At 34.8% G+C, this 17,924-nt stretch overlaps 1 long non-coding RNA gene across 2 annotated transcripts in view; it reads left to right on the top strand.

Annotated features, from left to right (window-relative positions):
- LOC110260141 (uncharacterized) overlaps positions 1–14,925 on the top strand; it is a 63,165-nt gene extending 48,240 nt beyond the window's left edge. For both annotated transcript variants that reach the window (XR_014841912.1, XR_002342991.2), the window contains one exon: positions 13,213–14,925. This is a non-coding gene — a long non-coding RNA (uncharacterized LOC110260141). The remainder of the gene's footprint in view (positions 1–13,212) is intronic.
- Positions 14,926–17,924: the final 2,999 nt, after the last annotated feature.

The raw sequence follows: 17,924 nt of genomic DNA, 5'->3' as shown, positions 1-17,924 counted from the left end.
ATGGCCTCTGACATTTGGAGACTTACCATGAACATCACAAGTACAGTTAGACATGTGGGTTTTAGTTTCAAATTTTCTGCTAGAAGCACAGTCTTATTTGCATAGATACACTTTTTGAGATTATATTTTAAAAGATAATTTTAGCATTGTTAATTTACATAAACAAAATATTAAAAAGTAAAATGATATGTTTTTATATGTTAACTAGAATATTTTTTTATAGGTAGGAAAAAAATGTTCTTGCTATAATGAAACCAATTGCAGAATTGAGTATTGTTTTCTTATGGTAGATATTCAATCAAATGTCAAGGGATAGAAACTTGCTATAGTGAGCATTCATATAGTGAGAGAAGAATGTGTGTGTATGTTTATAAAATGTCGACGTGAAAAGTTATCATGGTTGGAATTTGCATTTTCCTAATAACATTATTTTGAGCATATTTTTAGGTGCTTTTTGTCTATTTGGATATCTTCTATTGAAATCCTTTGCCCATTTTTTTCTTTTTTTTTTGGTCGCCCTGAGGCATATTAAGTTCCTGGGCCAGGGATCAGATCTGAGCCTCAGTTTGTGACCTGCATTGCATCTGTGGCAATGCCTGATCCTTAACCTACTGTGCCAGGCAGGGGAACAAAGCTGCATCCTGGCTCTGCAGAGATGATGCTGATCCCACTGCACCACAGCGGGAACTCCCTTTTGCCCCCCTCCCCCCTTTTTCTGTCTTTTCTAGAGCTGCACCCACAGCATATGGAAGTTCCCAGGGTAGGGGTCAAATCGGAGCTGTAGCTGCTGGCCTACGCCAGAGCCCCAGCAATGCCAGATCCGAGCCATGTCTGCCACCTACACCACAGATCACAGCAATGCCGGATCCTTAGCCCACTGAGCGAGGCCAGGGATTGAACCCAAAACCTCATGGTTCCTAATTGGATTCGTTAACCACTGAGCCATGATAACTCCCTTCCCTTTCGCCCATTTTAAAATTAGGTAGTCTATTCCTAGCTATAAAATCAAGGGAAATGAAAACATATGTGCAAACAAAAGTTTGTACATGAATATTCATATTAACACTATCCATAATGGCCAAAATTGGAAACAATCCATGTATCTATCAGTTGAGGAATGAACAAAATCTGTAAAATCAAAAACTACAAATGAACCTTTCCACAGAAAAGAAAATCATGGACTTGGAGAATAGACTTGTGGTTGTCAAGGGGGTGGGGGAGGGAGTGGGATGGACTGGGAGCTTGGGGTTAATAGATGGAGACTGTTGCCTTTGGAATGGATTAGCAATGAGATCCTACTGTGTAGTGCTGGGAACTGTCTAGTCACTTATGATGGAGCATAATAATGTGAGAAAAACTAATGTATACATGTATATGTAACTGGGTCAAAAAACTAACAGAACACTGTAAACCAGCTATAATGGAAAAAATCATTTTATATATATGTATATATGTGAAAATATACTACGTGAAAGAAGGCAATCACAAAAGACCATATATAATTCCATTTATATGAATGGCTAGAATAGGCAAACTAATTGAGGAAGAGAGTAGATTAATGGTTGCCTAGGGCTAGGGAGAGAGAGGAATGTGGAGTGACTGCTAACGGGTATATGCCTTCTTTTGGGGTAATGAATGTTTCTAAAATTAGAGAGCAATGTTGGTAGCACAGCTCTATGAATATACTAAAAAACATTGAGTTGAAAACTTTAGTTGGGTAAATGCTATGGTATATAAATTATATCTCAATAAAGCTTTTTGAATAAAGAAATATACTTAAAATTATAGTTTTATACTCTAGTATTTTATAGAATAGTAAAAGTTTCAAAATAAGGCTTTTAGAATCTTTACTATGAGAACAAATTGGTGACCAGCTGGTCAATAAAATGACCATTTGTACTTAAATTGTTAAAAAATAGCATCTACCCATTACAAAGACATTTTCACTTCGCTCAGCAAAATGCATCATCATCTGTCTAGCTGCCCACACCAGATACTGCAAAGTCATCTTCCATTTTCTTTACATCCAGCCTGTAGTGAAGCATGAAGTTCTATTTATCTTGCCTTTGACCTCCTGGGTATCATTTGGCATTCTTCCTTTTCCAGTCTTTCTGCTTCAGCCTTAGTTGAAAATATTTGGCATACCCTATTTTTATCTCCTGTTTGTTTGTCTATACCTCTGGTAAAGATTGTTCTAAAATGCATAGATGATCTCAGTAACTTCAGTGGTACATTTTAACTTACGGAATAAAAACTTAGTATACTCTGGAAGGCTTCAATATTCTGAATTCTGTCCATTTTCTAGTCCTGCTTTCTATCACTCTCACATAGCAAGTTACATTAGAATTCAGTGCACTTGTCATGCTATTTCAGACATTTAAAATTTTTCTCTTGGAACTTCTTTTTTGACTCATAGATTATTTATAAGTATGTTATTTAGTTTCTAGATATTTGGTGATTTCCCAGCTACCTTTCTGTTATTGATTTCTAGTTTACTTCCACTGAGATCTGGGAATATACTTAGTATGATTTCTGTTCTTTAAAGTTTTCTAAGGTGTATGCTATGGCCCAAATGTAGTCTCTCCTGGTGAACATATCATGTAAGATTGAAGAGTGTGTATTCTGATGTTGGATGAAACTATTCTACAAATATAAACTAGATGAAGTTGATTGATAATACTATCCAGGTCATGTATATTCTTACTGATTTTCCACCTTCTTGATCTATCAGTAACTGGCAGAAATGTGTTGAAGTGTCCAACTAATGCTGGATTCATCTATTTATCCTTGCAGTTTTATCAGTTTTTGCTTCATGTATTTTGACATTCTTTTATAAGGTGCATTTGCATCTGGGATTTTTATGTCTTAGAGAACTGCCCCTTTGTCTTTGTGATGTCCCTAATGATCCCTACTTAGTCTTAAATTAATGTAATCACTCCAGCTTACTTTTGATTAGTGTTAGTATAGCAAAGTTTCCCCTCTATCCCTGTACTTTTTATTCATCTGAATCTTTTATATTTAAGGTATATTTCTTATAGGTGGCATACAATTGGGTCTTTTTTTTTAAAATCTGTTCTGATTTTATCTGCCATTTAATTGGTGTGTTCAGACCTTCATATATAAAGTGATTTATTGATATACTTAGATCATTATCTATCATGCATATAAATACTCATTAAATTTATTTTTGTTTCTTCCCCCTTATATGTCTATATTTTCTGGTTTTCACTGAGTATTTTATATGATTCTATTTTATCTCCTCTCTTTATCAACTCCATTTTTAAAATAAGTGTACTTTAGTTTTTAGAGCAGTTTTAGATTTGCAGAACAATTGAACAAAAAATACACAGAGTTTTCATATACTCCTTTTCCCCTGCTCCCATCATTTCTCCTGTCATTAACATCTTGCACTGGTGTAGTATATTTGTGACAACTGATTAACCAATATTGATGTATTACTACTGACTGAAATCTATTTTCATTAAAGTTCACTCTTGTCACACATTCTATGAACTTTGACAAATGCAGAATATTATGTATCTACCATTTTAGTATCCTTCCTTAAAAATTCTCTGTGCTCCACTTATATCTCCCTTGTTTTTCTCCCTTCCTTACCCCTCTCTCTTCCTCTGACACAACTGAACTCCTCGTAACCACTAGTCTTTTTACTGTCTCTAGAATTTTGCGTTTTCTGGAATGTAATACATGAAATCATATAGTGTGTAGCCTTTTCATACTGGATCCTTTCTCTTAGCAATATGAACTGAGGTTCCTCCATGTCTTTTTGTGGCTTGATGACAGATTTCTTTTTAATCAGTACCTAATATTCCATTGTATGTATGTGTCATGGTTTGTTTAGCCATTCACTTGTCCACAAAGGACATTGTGGTTGCTTCTGATTTTTCACAATTATGAATAAAGCAGCTATAGACTTCCATGTGCAGGTTTTTGTGTGCCTATGTTTTTATCTCCTTTGGGTAAATATCAAGGGGTGTGACTACTGAATTGTATGGTAAGAGTATGTTTAGTATTGCGAGAAACTGTCAAACTTCCTTGCAAAGTGGTTGTGCCGTATTGCATTCCCATCAGCAATGAATGAGAGTTCCTATGGCTCCACACCCTTGCCAGCTTCTGGTGTTTTTAATGCTATGGATTTTAGCCATTCTAATAGGTATATAGTGCTATATCATTGTTGTATTAACTTGAAATTCTCTAATGACACTTGCTGCTGAACAACTTTTTGTATGCTTATTTTGTTATTCATATGTCTTCTTTGGACAGGTTTCCATTCAGAACTTTTGCCCCACTTTTTCACTGAGTTTTTTGTCTTCCTATTTCTAATTTTTAAGAATATTTTGAATATTTTGGACATGAGCAACTCCTTCCAGATGTATTTCGCAAATAGTTTTTCCCACCTCTGACTTGTGTTTTCATTCTTATAAAAGTATAAGAAACAGTTTTTAATTTTAATGAAGTCCGGTTTATCATTATTTCTTTCATGTCTTGTGTTTTCATTATTCTGTCTAAAAAACTATTGCTAAAACCAAGTTCACCTAGATTTTTTTCCTATGTTATTTTCTAGTTTTATGTGTCACTCTAAGTCTACGTTACGTTTTGAGTTAGTTTTTGTGAAAAGAGTAAGGTCAAAGTCTTGAATCTTTTTTCCCCCGTTTTTTGGTGTATAGATGTCCAGTTGTTCCAGTACCATTTTTTGAAAAGACTTAGTCTTTCTTTGTTGAATAGCCTGTGCTGCTTTGTCAAAGATCAATTGTCTATATTTGTGTGGGTATACTTCTGGCCTCTCTATTCTGTTCCATTATTCTATTTGTCTGTTCTTTTTTCAGTACCATATTGTTTTTATTGCTGCAGCTTTATAGTAAATGTTGAAGTCAGTCAGTGTCAATCCTCTGACCATATTCTTATTCAATCTTATATTGGCTAATCTGGGTCTTTTGCCTTTTCTAATAAATTTGAGAATCAGTCATTTCCTGAAACTTTGATTTAGATTGCATTTACTATATAGATTAATGTGGGAAGAAATGACATTTAACAATATTAAGTCTTCCTATCCATGAGAATAGAATATCTACCCATTGTAGTTAGACCTTTCTCTTTGATTTTTTTCATTAGAGTTTTGTAGCTCCCCCATATGTAACTTGTACATATATTGTTAGCTTTATACCCAAGTTAAATTAAATATTATTTTTGGTACTAATGCACATGATTTTTTTTTTTTTTTTTTTTGGTCTTTTGTCTTTGTTGTTGTTGTTGCTATTTCTTGGGCCGCTCCCGCGGCATATGGAGGTTCCCAGGCTAGGGGTCTTATCGGAGCTGTAGCTGCCAGCCTACGCCAGAGCCACAGCAACGCGGGATCCGAGCCGCGTCTGCAACCTACACCACAGCTCACGGCAACGCCGGATCGTTAACCCGCTGAGCAAGGGCAGGGACCGAACCCGCAACCTCACGGTTCCTAGTCGGATTCGCTAACCACTGCGCCACGACGGGAACTCCCACATGATATTTTTAATGTTAAATTTTACTTGTTCATTGCTAGTATGTGAAAAGGCAATTAACTTTTGTTTACTAACCTTGTATTCTGCAACCTTACTATAATTGCTTATTAGTTCCAGTAATTTTTGTTGTTAATTTTTTTTTGATTTTCTACATAGACTGTCATGTCATGGGCAAAAAGATAAAATTTTATTTCTTCCCAATATCCTTTCTCTTTTTTTTTTTTTTTTTTGATCTTACACCATTGGCTAGGACTTCCAGCACAATATGAGGAATATGAGTGGTGAGGGAATACTCTTGCCTTATTCCTAGTCTTAAGGAGACAGTTTCTAGTTTTTTACCATTAAGCGTGATGGTAATTGTAGGGGTTTTTAATTTTCAAAAAATGTGTTAATTTGAGGAAGTTTCCTTTTATTCCTAATTTGCTTAGACTTTTTTTCCATGAATGGACGTTGGATTTTTGTCAAATACTTTTTTCTGAATCTGTTCATAAAGCATAAAATTTTTCACTTTTAACCTGTTACTCTGATAGATTACACTGATTTTGAAATGTTGAACTAGGTTTGTATTACCTGGAATAAGTCTCACTTGGTTATGATGTATGATTATTTTTATACATTGTGATTTTGATTTTCTAATATTTCATTGAGGATTTTTGCATCTATGTTCATGACACTTCTTTTTCAAACTAATTGGCAGACTTAGAGTTTACAACACACAATTTTAATTATAACCTGATTCCACTTTCAAATAACCCTGTACCCCTTTACGTGCAGTGTTTATATTATTCTTAAGAGTAGTCCCAGTTCCTATTTTCTATTCCTGTAATCTTGCTGTAATTCACTTCATGTATCTAAATGCTTTAATAAATGAATACATTGTTACTATTATTGCTTAAAACAATTATTTTAAGTCATTTATGAGTAACAAAAATATAAAGCATTATTTTACATCTTCATTTTGTTTTATGGATTCAGTTTTCTGATCTCTATTCTTTTTCTGCTTGAAGAACTTCTTCCAATATTTCTTGCAAGGCAGGACTGTTGTCAATAAATTCTTTCTGTTCATCAGAGAAAGTCTTTATTTCTTCATTTTTGCAGGATATTGCCACTGGATATATAATTTTACGTTGATGAGGGTTTTTTTTTTTTTTCCTTTCAACATTTTCTTCTTGCTTCCATAGTTGCTGATGAGAGGTATCCACTGTAATTGTTATTCTTGTTCCTTTAGAGATAAGGTTCTTTTCTTTCTTTCATGTTTTTCTGTTTGTCTTTGTTTTTTGCAAGTTGAATAAGATACGCCAGGTGACATTTTTGTTTTTTACTGCTTTGTATTCTTTGGGTTTCTTTATCTTTGGCTTGGAGTCTGTCTTTTATTTTGGAAAATTCTTGGTCATTATTGCTTGAAATATTTTTCTGCTGATTTTCTCTTTATTCTCCTTCTGACATTCCAGTTATGTAGATACTACATTTTTGGTATTGTCTTTTGAATTCTTGGATACCTTGTTCCTTTTTTTTTTTTTTTCTTTTTTAGGGCCACACCTATGGCATATGGAGGTTCCCAGGCTAGGGGTCGAATTGGAGCTATAGCTGCCAGACTATACCACAGCCACAGCGATGCAGGATCTGAGCCATTTCTGTGACCTACACCACAGCTCATGGCACTGCTGGATCCTTAACCCACTGGGCAAGGCCAGGGATCGAACCCACAACCTTATGGTTACTAGTCAGATTTGTTTCCACTGAGCCACAATGGAAACTCCTTTGTTCTATTTTTTAAAATTATTTTTCCCTTTGTATTTTAATTTGGAAAGTTTCTGTTGATTCGTTTTCAAGACCACTGATTCTTCCCTTGTTCCTGTTAAGTCTGTTCATGAGTCCATCAAAGGCATTCTTCATATTTGTTAATGTTTTTATTTCTAGTATTTCCTTTGATTCTTTTTTAGTTTCACTCTCTCTGCTTACCCATCTATTCTTGCATTTTGTCTTCTTTTTTATTAGACTTATCACTTCAATAATATTCATTTTAAATTCTCTCTCTGATAATAACACCATCTAAGTGATATCTGGTTCTGTTCTGGTGATTTCTTAGTTTATTTAGATTGTGTTTTTCTTACCTTTTGGTATGCTTTGTCTTTGGTTGTTGTTATTAGAACCTGAACATGTTGTATCAGATAATAGGAGCTGGGGTAAATGGGCCTTTAGTGTGAAGAGTTAGGATAATCTGGCTACGAATTTGGCAGCACTTAATATTTGTTATACCTATAAGTGCTAGATGCTTTGGCTTTCTTGTTTTTAATCTCTTTGACTGTGGCCTTTTAAAGAGTTCCTCCTTAGATTCTGTAACTTTCTTCTTTCAGCTGTAATCCATTGTTATACTGGATTTCTGTTAATGTGGTAGTGAAGTGTTGGGGAGGGGAAATGTATAAATAATCTTTTTGTTCTATCTCAGGGTTTAGTAGGGTCCTAGGGCTGTCACCTTCACAAGTGTTTCTCAACGGGTGTAGCTTCTGTTCATCCCCCCTCACTCCTTTGTCAACATTCTATTAGTTTGAATAGCAACCAGCCTTATTTCCTTAAAACCCTGTGCCCTATTGACCATTCCCCAACCTGTTGGGGTTGAGATAACAGGCAGGAAGTTCTCTGATTTGGGAGAAACTTTTTCCTCCCAGCTGAAATGAGACTCTAATCAAACCTTTTCACATGGAGAGTAAGCATTTATTAAGCCTGGAGAGGAGGTTTTAAGCTTATTTCACAAATATTCTCTTCTTCTCCCCCTGTCAGACTACCAAAAGATTATTTCTTGAATCTTCACTATGAGAACCTAGTAGGAATCCTTCAGGTAAAGCCCCCCCACCAAAGTGTGAGATTGTTACTCTAAAGCTGGTCCACCCTCAGCATCCAGCAATTCGTCAAAAAGACCATTTAAGCATTTCTACTAAATTATGGCTCTAGTAGCATCTTCTCCAGGTAAGCACACCTTAGCTCTGACTCAGACTTTTGTGTCTGTCTCTCTAGATATGGAAGTGGAAGTTTGCTCTGGGATTTCACTTCTCTGGTGGATCCAATAAAAGCCAATGATTCTGTAATGACACTTCTAAGCTCTTTATATGCTGAAGCCAAAATTGATATCCTATCATGTTGTTTCTACTCTGTGTCATTGAATATACTTTTTGACTTATTCTAGAATGCAGTTTCTAAATTATTGTTTAGAACCCACTCAAATATTGATACCTCAATGAACTCTCCTTTCATTTCTTGCTCACCTTGTACCCCTCAAAGATTATTTGTGCTTTCCTGCAACTCTCAAAATACCATCCAAAATAATAGAACAAATATAATACTTATTTTTTTTTACTAATGCCTATGTTTGTATCTATCATTGTAACATGCATTTTTAACTCATCTCTGTATTATAAGTGCATAGAACACATGCCAACACATAGTTCACTATCAATATTTAATAGATAAATTCATCATTATAAATTACAAGTCTTAATTTTGTATGCCTCTATATGGTTATGAAACCAGCTTCTCTATGCTTTTTGGTCTAATTAACTATAATCCAGTATGGCATGAGGAAACTTCGTTTATCTGGTTGAAGTTCCCACTAAAACCTTATAGCTAAATAAATGGCTGCTTCAGCCTATGCCAAATATTTGACCTGAGGACAAATTAATTTCTGTTCTTTCTTCCACTTAAAGTGATAGGCAAAAAGATTGAAAAATTATAAAATGGAAGGTTTGATTACAAGTAGTTTAGTAAAAGAAGTGATGAATTTTGAAACATGGCAGTAAATTATGGTATAATTTACAGAGGAAGCTTCTGTACATCATATGGTTTTATGTAAATTTCATTTTAAAAAGTGTACATCTCTCCTTAAATGTAGTGGGGCTTTGGGATAAGAACTCTATTTTGTCTCACCTTTCTCCTCTAAAGCACCAAATAGAGTGACAGGTCGATATCAGGCACTCAAATCATTTTTATAACCAGACATTAATCAATTAGCCTAATGTTCAAAATAAACTATTTTCTCTTTTTTGAACAGTATTGTAAAATTATTACTGTAAATGCCATTTAGCATTTGAACCTCTATTAGATGCCTTTATGAAAAGTAAAGTATCCCCTCTGACCTGCTAATCACTAGCTCTGAATAGAAGGTCAGTTTCTGAACCTGTGCACCAGAAACATCAGTTAGGAACACAAGAGCATGATAGACTTTATTGTAAAATACTCTGGGTATATTTCTATATACATATATTTTTCTATATTAAAATTCTCTATTGTTTCACAAATAAAAATGATACTTTTAGTGGATCTGGCAAATGATGACAATTTGAATTTTTTATGGATGATTTAGATCCTGGGTAATTTCCTGCTTGAATATTTCATGTAATTGACTGTAAAGATGAAAGTAGAGAGAATTGTTAGGCTGATTTTTCTCATCTGAAACAAATCATGCTTTCATATTGGATAATTTCCCCTGGGAATATTATAGAACTGAATGGATTGGATTGCTACATACAGTGACTGGAAGCTGCAGTTGAATAATGTTTTAAATTTTTATTGTTTTTTTCTGTTTTAATATCTACTTCTGTTTATCTCAATTCCAGTCTCCATCACTCAGAAATACCTGTCATTCATCTGTTTGCAGTAAGTTAGCAAGACTGATCACGTAGGAAAGATTCATCAATAGTAGCGAGAACTTCATTTGAGCTACATTTATGATTGACTGATACTTTAGAAACACGATGACCTTAACATACCAGTCACAGTGTTATAAAATTTTCTAGCAATGAGAGATCAAAATAATATGAAGATAAAATAAAAATACCCTGAAGGAGGAAGAAAGCTTATTTGAACATAGAAAAGCAAAAGACTAATTTAGAAGCCTTCAAATCTCCTGGATTCATCTGAGTCACAGTGTTAGGCAATAACCCTAATAATAGTAACATTCATTTCAACTGAGTTCAGGTGTACTTCCAATTTCAGTCCTCGTTGTTTCTTAGTAATGGCTCAGTCCAAGCCTGCATCCTCTTTTACTTTTTTTGAGACAGGCTAGGTACCTGACTTCTTTTTTCTTTTCTTTCTTTCTTTCTTTATTTTTTTTTGGATTGATTTAAATATTTTATTTAAGGATATCTTCTGAAGACTTTAGTTTATTGCTAGGAAAAATAAAAAGTGTACATGTTTAAAGATTATTTTATGTTGACATTTTAGTGAATAGATTTATCCAAATAACATGATTAGTTTTGTAGTGGTACTAGTGGAGTGCATGCTGCAGAAATGTGTTTTGTCTTCAAATCTGACCATATTACCCTTACATCAAAAAAAGAAAAAAGTGATAATAAAAAAACGCAACTTGGATTAAAGTTTAGTAGACCACATCTGATTTATTGCACAGTAAGTTCTTTTATTTACCTTTTCAAGGAAGTTGAGCAGGATAGGAAAATCTCTCTCTCTTCCCTCTCTTTCCATATATATATACAGTCATATAGTTCTTAATCTGGGTTGCAGGGCTCTTCAGGAGTCTCATAAATTGATCAATACCTTACTATAAATGTGTTCCTTTTTAATCCCATATAATATTATATAAATATATAATATTGATATTATATATTTAAACACATTATTCTGAAAAGGGGTTCATAGAGTTCTTTAAGCATCCAAAGATATTCACTGCACCAAAAAATGTAAGCCTATATTGGTGGCAATATTAAAAATTCCTTTTTTTTTTTTTTTGACTGTCATGGGAGCAAATCATTTATTAGCTTAATTTCTAAATAGAATCAGCTAAGCAATTGTCTCATTTTATCCTAGAAATTCAGTGTTATTTTTAATTTCTCTAACAGAATATTCAGAAAACTAAATAAGAAGCTATCAACTTTTAGTCACAAGACCACTAGTGGAGTCTTTGCTGGCATTGTCAGTTCTTTCTTAAGTGAGTGATTTTGGTTAGCCTTTTCTGAAACTAGGCACTACTCAAATGATATATTTCTTTTAAATTGTTAGTGGACTGCTCATAGACATATATCCCTTACTTTAATGCCCAGTTCAGAATCATGAGCAGATACAGAAAAGAGAGTTGTTGATAGAAGTACTTTCCAGACTCAGGAATGGATCACATTTAACATGGATTTAGGGAATAGAAGTGAGTGGTTCAGTGCAATATCCCTCCTACCTATCAATCATTCCTGCATATTTATTTTAGGTTAAGTGATTTTAGGCCTCTGGTAATGGGCATGTCTGTTCTCCTAGAACTAACCCTATTACTTAACATTATCCTTTAATGATATAGAAGTTTGTCTGATTAGCTCCTGTCCTCAAGACGGTTGTTTCTCAAACTATGGGCCATAATCTATTTCTAGGTTTTAAAATCAATTTAATGGGTCATGACTAGCATTTCTTTATTTAACAGACTAAACCGTATCAATGTCATAATACAAATTAAAGGTACGTATTGTTTTGTGAAAAGTTGTTTTATGTGTGCATGTGTGCACGTGCGTGAGAGAGGAATTGTGTGTACGTATGCACGTTGCATTGAAATATATACATAATATATTTGGAAATGGAAGATAAATTAGGATGGAGTCAAGAAAATTTGGAAGCAAATAGGTAACTTATGGCATGGAAAATAGGGATATTAGCAGCCAAAGATTGGCAAAGTGGTTTGAATATTAATAGCAATAGTAATAAGTATTATTATTATACCTGATGTTTCTTGAGTATTTACCGTGTCCCAGGGGTTAACTCAGTGTTCCCAATGATGCTTTTAATTATGTAGGTAGTATGTTTCCATTTGTGCTGTTGAAAGTAGAGATATGCTTAGTAACTTGACCAACATTGTTCAGTTTAGTGAGTGGCAAACGTGGGTTCAACCATAGGCTCTCCAACTACAAAGCTTAAACCCTCCACTAAATTACTTCCCATGTTAAATGGGATTGAAACATAAAGAGGAATAAGAATTGCCTGCTTCAAATTTGTGTTTAGAGAGGACTGCATACAATAGTATCAATATCCTCCTCTAAGTCTCAGACAATGGGCAGACATACAAGATCAGGGCGTTTGACACCTAACTCATTCAATATTATAAATGAGGTTTTTTGCAGAAGGCTTTAAAACTGTCTACAGGTTAATGAGCTTGATACAATAGACTTGTAGACTTGTAAAAGAACTGTACTGGCTGACTAGAGAGCCGTAAATTTAGCTCCTCTCAAGTTGACATGTTGTACAACTCAGATTTCCCAATGTATTGAATTTTAAAATGACAATAAGATTTAGGGACATTTACTCAAATGCTTTTAACTCTCTTCACAAAGGCCCCAAGCTCATTAGAAATACAAACAAAGCTAAAATCTTTCAAACTTAGGGCAGATAAAGAAGGCTTCTGCTGCTGATGCAGCAATCAGAAACGAAGAGGAAGTGATTCATTTGGTATTTTCTTTAACATATACACTGTACAAATTATGCTTCCATCAACTTTAATGCATTTATCCCTTGGGGATCACTAACAAGCAGCCAAGGAAAGCCAAGGTGAAGTGGCCAGAAGATTTCAGAGCTGATTTCTTCAGCCTGTTGGGAGCTGATCTTGTCCATCTCCCTGACATGTGCTCTCTGCATATCAGAAAATACTGTTGATCACATCAAAGCATTCATGAATCCAATGATTTTTTCCCTTCACCAAATGTTCTGTTCTTTTTAGATCTTTGTCAGTGGTGTCACAGCTGAGTGAGCAATTCCTGGCTTCCTGAATTTCCCTTGAGGACTAAACTGTCAACATCTATGTTCATCAGGGAAATGTATTACTTAAGAAAAATACTGTGATTTTAATCCTTATTTTATATGTAAAATGAAGCCACTTTAAATCTTTTAGGTTTCTGAATTTGTCTCTTCATGAATTTAGTTAATTTTGCTAGATGTAAATCTTCCTTACAATGAAATTTTCCTTTTGTTTTACTTCCTTCCCTCTCTCCCCACTTTCCTTTTTTCTTTCCTACCTTCTTTCCCACTCTCTCATTCTCATTTAAAAAATTGTTTCTCCCTGGCCTCTTTCAGTAGGTTAAGGATCTGGCATTGCCGTGAGCTGCAGTGTAGGTTGCAGGCATGGCTCTGATTCTCCATTGCTGTGGTTGTGGTGTAGGCCAGCAGCTGTAGCTCTGACTCGACCCCTAGCCTGGAACCTCCGTGTGGCGTGGGTGCAGCCCTAAAAAACAAACAAACAAAATTCTTTCTTTCAACATTCATTGAAGTGCTACTATGTGCCAGATGTCATGGGCGTAGCTATGGATGCAAATAACCTTGCCTATGAGGGACTCTTGCTATTCATTCTAAATCATGAAACATGCAGCTTCTTTCATCAGTTGCTTTTTCCAAGGTCACTTCTGTTCACCCTCTGTCTCCTGCCCTCTCCCTGTACTTAACTGATTTATGCCAAAGTGCTAGGTGTGCCTAGTTGGGTTTTTTCTGTTCCACATGCCTGGAAATGACGTTTCGCTAGATTATGTCTTTGATTTTGCCTCAGAGCAGAGGAATGAAAATGAATCCAAGTTTAATGGGAAGATGCAGTGAATAAGGGAGGAAGGGGCCTGGAATTCAGCCCTGCAGGATAATTCTGGAGAGGCAAAATTTCTGCTCTTTAACATGTAGGCCCTCATTGGCTCCCCAGTTGCTTGAGATCATAAGTGTCCTAGTAGGAGGAGAAACTTGGGGTTATATTTAAAAATTGTATTGGTTACATGTAACTGGTTATACTGCCCCTTATGACTCTTTGCCCCAGTCCATTCTCCACATAGTAATTAAAGTTACCTCTTCAACTTACATACAAATCTGATTATATTGCTCTACTACTTTAAAACCTTGAGTCATCTGATTGCCTTAATGTAAAAGACAAAAATTTACCAGCTTTAAATGTTAGGCCGCTCATATTGTGACCCCTGCAATGTCTTTATCTTGCTTATATCAGCACATGTACTTTGTTCCAAATATATAAATTTACTTATAATTCCCTGAAGTTTCCATATGATTTCATATTTTTCTGCCTCTGCATACCTGTTTTTTGTTTGTTTGTTTGTTTGTTTTTCAATCTGGAATTCCCTTTCCCCCTCCACTACTTATCTACCTGAGAAGACCAATAAATTCACCAAAATCATGACCTGGTACTGTTTCCTCTGAAGCTTCTTCCTTGAATTTCCAAACCAGAATTAATCACCGACTTTTCTGTACTTCTTATATATCTTGTACGTATTTTTTTATTGCTGCCCTTCTCATTTGTCTGCATAATCATTTATATATATATTTGCTTATTGCTATTATACTTAGCTGCTTGAAGGTAAATTTTGTATTTGCTATGTTTCTTCTGGTTGCCTTATCAAATACTTGAACCATTGTAGGTAACCAATAAATATTTATAATTTTGTAATTAATTGATGTAGATTTGTATATTATGTTTATAATTTGCTTTTTCTGTAATAATCTTTTTTTCCAAGGAAACTTATCAAACTTTATAAATGCTCACATATCATGCTAAGTTACTTGCATTCCCTAGGACCCCAAATTGGACTTTAATATATTCTTCCTTGTTGATGGCCTGATGTACAGTTAGTTTTCTGACCTAATACTTTAGTAAAATTGAAGTGAATTCTAATAAGATCAATGAGGTAATAGTCCACTCTTCATGGAATATTCCCATTTATTAGACATTATTATTTATCAAGCTAAGATAATGATGAGATTTAAGTTAATGATGGAAATTGTCAGTACAATTCTTTATGTTTTTTATTGCTATCTTTGGTAGTTCAAAAGGTGCTTTTATATGTACAATACAACTTAATCTCAAAACTATCCTGTGGGTACAATAGGGCAAATTTCATCTGCAGAATTTCTAGAAAATCTTGTAACATGCAGAAAGACCAAATTTCAGTACCCAATCTAGTTGAGATCTGGGGAAGGCTGCCTTGTCAGTTAGTTAGGCCTTCACATGGTGATATTTGTAACCTGAGAGAATCATCTGAATTTTAGGTTTTTGGGTTTTTAGGCTTTGGGCTCAGAATACTGATGTTCTGGTAAATGAAAATGAAGATCAAACTTTCATGGACAGTCTCACATATGTAATTCTTTCATATTTTGATGACTGAAACTGGAAAGGTTTTTTAAAAAATTAAAATGAAAGCATATTCTCACCAGGGTAGAATACTCCTGGTGTATATTCTATAAATAGAATCCTAGTTAGGATACTTAATAAGATTTACAATATTATATTAGTTTCAAGTGTATATAGTGATTCAAAATTTTTATAGATTTTTATAGTTCGTTTAAGTTATTATACAATATTGAGGAATTCCCCTTGTGGCTCAGCCGTAATGAACCTGGCTAGTATCCATGAAGATGCAGGTTCAATCCCTAGCCTCAGTCAATACATTGCCATTAGCTGTGGTAAAGGTCACAGATGTGGCTCAGATCCTGCGTTGCTGTGGCTGTGGTGTAGGCCGGCAGCTGTAGCTCTGATTTGACCCCTTAACCCAGGTACTTCCATAGGCCTCATGTGGGGCCCTACAAAGAAAAAAAAAATTGGCTGTACTCCCTGTGCTGTACAATATATCCTTGTTAACTTATCTATTTTATACATAGTGGTTTGTACTTCGTAATCCCCCGTCCTTTTCTTGCCCCTCCCCACTGCGCTCTCCTCCCTGGTAAATACTAGTTTGTTCTCTATGTCCATGTGTTTGTTTCTGTTTTTTTTTTTGTTGTTGTTGTTGTTTTTTTTAATATTCATTCATTTTAATTGTTAGAGCCCACATATAAGTGATAATATGTAGTGTTTGTCTTTTTCTGTCTGGATCATAAGCATAATAGCCTCCAGGTCCATCCTCGTTGTTGAGAATGGCAAAACTTCATTCTTTTTTGTGGCTAAGCAGTATATTCTTTACCCATTCATCTGTTGATGGACACTTAGGTTGCTTCCATATCTTGACTATTGTAATGAATGCTGCTGTGGACATTAGAGTACATGCATATTTTCAAATTGGTGTTTTCATTTTCTTGAGATATATACCCAGAAGTGGAATTGCTGGATTATATAATGGTTCTATTTTTATTTTTTTGAGAAAACTTCATCTGTTTATCATAGTGGCTCCACCAATTTGCAATCCTAGTGACAGTGTACTAGGGTTCCCTTCTCTCCAGATTCTTACTAACATTTGGTTATGATAGATAGGAATACATTTCAAAGATTGTATTGATTGTACTTGAGGTTGTGGATAGGAAGTATGGAAGGAGCACAGAACCTTACAAGAAGGCAGAGGTGTGATCTACAGAAGGTCTCCTTTTTGTTTTATCTGTGAGATAGAGCTTTCATCAGGATATCAATGTACTAGTCACTAAGAACACCAGTTATTTCAGCAGGCATTTTACATGTAGCAAGACTTTGTGTGTGAAGGAGGCAGCATGAGATTCTCAGTTTACTGCAAGCTCTTAGCTTGTGAAAGACGTCATTTTGAGTAGCATCACCTCTAGCAATGGGAGAGAGCCAGGAAAAAATGTCTTGGGAGTCCAGGGAAGGCATAGCTGTTTCAGTTTCCATGTGCTGGTAATCAATTGGGTTTTTTTATTCTTATTGTTAAGACTACCATCATAGCCTTCATTTACTGTTTTTTATGTGGAGTCTTCTGTCCTTCAGCTGTGGGGGTTCTCTAGGTCTTACCCACTCCATCACCAGGCTAAAATCCTCAGTTCTTTTAATAATTCTCTCTAATACTTGGTTTTCAGGTGCTTTGTCATCATCTTCACCATCATTAGGATGTATCATATTTTATCAAGGTTGAACTCAAAATGATGAACTTGTGTCTGTTCTAGATGCATAGTAATTGGAGCAGAGAATATGGGAACTATTTTCTCCTAGATGGTGTACCTTTATGCCACAGCCCCTAATATGTCTCAATTCTTAATAACATTAAGTGTACAGTTAGCTGAAACCCCATACCTTTATATTTTCCTCATGTGAACTGGAGTTAACTTAGATCTCCATCATCTGGTGCTTATGAAGCTAATTTTTTAAACCTGATTGCCTGATATTTCATTCATCATTACTGACAAATTAGCTTAAATTGGTCTGTCTGTCTGATCTATGATTTATTAGCCATCCTAAATTGCTTGGGTATAGAATAAACTGTATGTTTTAAGGTGCTATCAAGATATTTGACCAAAGCATCTGGGATTATGTTGCAAATACCTTATCTACTCATTCAATGCTGTAATGAGATTTACGTACTTGAACATTCTTACTTAGGGACTAAAAGCTTAGAATTTTTCATTAAAATTTTTCATAAAAGTCAACTGCATATGTGAGCATTTATTCATTTAGCCTTGTTTATAAATGTCACTAAATTGTGGAAATTACCAATTTCAAAAGCAGTTTCT

Source organism: Sus scrofa, chromosome 3 (genome assembly GCF_054392235.1).
Source record: "Sus scrofa isolate SSC_HxYL_T2T_F1_AM1 chromosome 3, Sscrofa_HxYL_maternal_Yorkshire_Landrace_v2.0, whole genome shotgun sequence".
Taxonomy (NCBI): domain Eukaryota; kingdom Metazoa; phylum Chordata; class Mammalia; order Artiodactyla; family Suidae; genus Sus; species Sus scrofa.
The sequence above is the reverse complement of the archived record's forward strand: the minus strand, read 5'-3'. Positions and strand labels throughout refer to the sequence as shown.